Source organism: Octopus bimaculoides, chromosome 2 (genome assembly GCF_001194135.2).
Source record: "Octopus bimaculoides isolate UCB-OBI-ISO-001 chromosome 2, ASM119413v2, whole genome shotgun sequence".
NCBI lineage: Eukaryota > Metazoa > Mollusca > Cephalopoda > Octopoda > Octopodidae > Octopus > Octopus bimaculoides.
The window spans coordinates 87,424,294-87,428,059 of NC_068982.1; the positions used below are offsets into that span (position 1 = coordinate 87,424,294).

General features: G+C 38.7%; 1 protein-coding gene across 6 annotated transcripts in view; it reads left to right on the top strand.

Annotated features, from left to right (window-relative positions):
* LOC106875787 (dynein intermediate chain 2, ciliary) overlaps positions 1 to 3,766 on the top strand; it is a 90,706-nt gene that overhangs the window by 63,525 nt on the left and 23,415 nt on the right. The window lies entirely within an intron of this gene.

Genomic DNA, 3,766 nt, shown 5'->3' on the forward strand with positions numbered 1-3,766 from the left:
TATATATATATATATATATATACATATATATATATATATATGTATGTATGTATGTATGTATGTATATACATACACACATGTACATATATCTATATTTCTCTCTATATATACAAATATAAATATAGATATATGTATATGTACACACACACACACACATACATCATACATCACACATGTGCACATGCACATCTATCTATGCATACACTTATCCATATATGTTTCAGAAAATAATAATGGCAAATGATCATCTTACTCAAGAAATGAAGAAGTGTGCTGTTATTGTGGTTATAAAGGCTGAGCATAGCGATTTAGAAATATCTTGATTTTCAAAAGTTGCCAGATCTTTTGTCTACAAAGTTTGTAAGGAGTTAGAGGCTGAAGATGGAAACGTATCACCAATATCAAAGCCTAAAAAGCATTCTAAATGCTCTGAAATCATCAGAACACCTAAATTTATCCAGCAAGTTCAACAGACCATTAATTACAATCCCAGGAAGTCCATGAGGTTAATTGCAAAAGATCCCCTTGTGTCAGAAGGAACAGTCAGAAATGTTGTCCATGAAGACATCAGGTATAAGTCTTATATGATGAGGAAAGGTCAATTTGTCAGAAAAATCAAAAGAAAATCACTACATCAGATCTAAAAGGCTCTTAAACAAACTGAAAAATCTAGCAGAAGAAGATTTGATTTGGTTTTTCTCAAATGAGAAAAACTTTGAGCAAAATCAAAAAGTTAACAAAAGAAATGACAGATGAATATGTGCAGACCTTTCTGAAGTTTCAAGTGTCATGCATACAAAATTTCCTGCAACTATCATGGTTTTAGGGATTGTCAGCATCAAAGGACATGTGATGCCTCCTTACTTCTTTCCACAAGGACTTAGAGTTAACCCTGCCACCTACATTAAGGTCCTGGAAATAATTAAGCTCTGGATAGACAGTATATGCTATGGAAGGCCATATGTGTTTCAATAAGACTCTGAACTATCACACATGGTTCTAGTAACACAGGAGTGGATGGTTGAAAATATTCATGATCACATAATCCCTAACATTTGGCCTCCTAATTCCCCAGATCTCAATCCATTGGACTATTACATGTGGAGCATTGTTGAGAGAGAGGTCAATGAACACATCCATAACACCAAAGATTCTTTGAAAGCTGCCATAGTCAAAGTAATGTCCAAAATGAGCCAGTACCACTTGATTCAAGCATGTAGATGATTTAGATCTCATATAGAAGCAGTTTATATATTGAATAACATTATAGAAAAAATTTTATTTTTATCCTCATAGCATTTTCTGATAAATAAAGTCATTATCTGTTACATATATATCTGTTTTATTTTATAAACATAAATCTTCCAGTCCTTCCAAGCCTGTTTCTTTTCTATAATAGCCTTGTCAACAACATTGTTCCACCACCACGTTACCTTGGTTCGAGAGGGGACTTTGCACCATCCACAGATCTGGTCAGTGGCCCTCAGCAGGTTGTCCTGTAGAAACCTCCAGTTGTCTTCCACATCATGTGATGCTATATCCCCCTCTATTTCGTCAAAGGCTTTAAGTATTACGTCCCTAAATCTCTGTCCATTCACAGGATCTTTAAGCTTCCAGATCCTTCTCCTCCATGCTGGTCGTTTTCTGGGCATCCATTTAGCCCTGATCCTGAAGTCTCTAACTACTAGTCTATGTTGTGGGATACATTCTTCACCTGGGAAGGTTTTGGCAATTATAAGCAGCCATCTTTCCCTTTTTCTGGCGAGGATGTAGTCAATTTGGCTAGTGTGTCTACCAGAACGGTAGGTGAGTAGGTGACTGGCAAGTTTCCTGAAGTTAGTACTGCAAACCATAAGATCATTTGCATCGCAGAACACCAGCAGCCTGGTTCCCTCCTCATTGCAAGAACCAAAACCATAGCCTCCATGTATGCCATGGAAGCCCCCTTCATGTTGTCCAACATGTCCATTAAAGTCACCAGCCACAAAGAGAAGGTCCCTGTCATTCATCAACGAGATAGTCTGCAAAAGAGTGTCATAAAATCAGTCTTTCTGTCCATCAGGTAGCCCCAGCTGAGGGGCATAAGCTGAGATAGCACTAATCTAATCTTAAGTATTCTATCGCATACTCTGACTACCTCGATTATCTTATCAACCCATTTCTCTGCAAGAAGTATACTCCAACCCTATCAGTGTTCCTTGCCCAGAAAATCTTGTACCTGTGTTCTTTGCCTGTGAGGAAGCTAGCAAAATCTCCTCTCCACATTACTTCTTGGATGCAGCACAAATCTACACGTCTCCGTTCAAGCATCTCAGCAATCTCACCAGACCTACCTTTCAGTGTGCCCATGTTGAGTGTGCCAACTCTGAGAGTGTGGGAGGTGTGGGCCGGTGAGACCCTGGGATGGGGGACAGCAACATCATGTACCTGAAAAGAAAGCTTGCATCTGGCAGAATTCATAACATACAATAGCCTTCAACCTGCATACACTACACCATCATTTTTATGCATTATTTTATCACCTTACATAGGAGATAAACCCTAAGTAGGGGTGGAGATGGTGTTAAGCCGTTAGAAGTGTTCATGGGAGACAATCAATAGATGACAGAGGTAGGGACTTCCGATACAGGTGGTGGGGGTGGAAGGGCGGGCGTACTGCGAAATAGCAAAATTTGACAAGAGCATCTTCTGGATTCGTATTCTTTCGGGAGAGTTATATTAAGATGGAGTAGGGGAATCCGAGTGTGTGTGGTAGTTTATATAGGGTGGGGTGGTGGAGGAGGGTGAAGTGTTGGTGAAGCAAGTGGTCATAAGACAAAGAGAGAAACAGAATGAGGCAGAGAGAGAGGAGCGCCAGAGTTAGGGTGATCAAGGATAGAACATGAGGGAGAAAAATATTCTTTGGGGATTTTGGGTAACACAATTTAATGAAACAGCAAATGCTGATAATAGTGAAATAGAATTGAAAAATCTTAGAATTTTCGGTCAGCCAATCAGTGACAAAATTAGAGAAATAAGTGGCGATGTGACAAACTTGAATAAATGAATAGGTAATGAATATTGATAGTGCATGAAGGAACTTAAGTTTGTTTTAAGACCGAAGAAGACAAAGCTATGTTTAAATTATGTTTACATATATGTATATATATATATATATATATATATATATATATAGACGATGGGCTTCTTTTAGTTTCTGTCTGCCAAATCCACTCACAAAGCTTTGGTTGGCCCGAAGCTATAGCAGAAGACTCTTGCCCAAGGTGTCACGCAGTGAGACTGAACCCGGAACCATGTGGTTGATAAGCAAGCTACTTATCACACAGCCACTCTTGCGCCTATACATACATACATATATATGTAAGGGACGACCGTGCGAACTCATAAAAGGAGAAATGGTGACGAATGGTCACCAATTGTAAGGGACGACCGCGCGAACTCAAAAAGGAGATATGGTGACGAATGGAAAAACAGAGGACTCCTTTTATTTAAACGTGTCACACGGTCGAACACAAAAATATATATATCAATAATGATATAGATGATATGTTATACGACGATAACATAGATGACCAGCAATGAAAGACCACAACCGTATTAGATGAATAACAGAGATATTTATTGTAGCGTTAAAGATGTATGTCTGTGTGTGAGTGTGAATGCGACATATAAGAACATAATCAAAGACAGGCCGTCATACAAAGAAAAGTGTGTATGTGAGTGATACATGTGTGTATGAGTGTTTACAGCAGATAGAAAGAGAGTC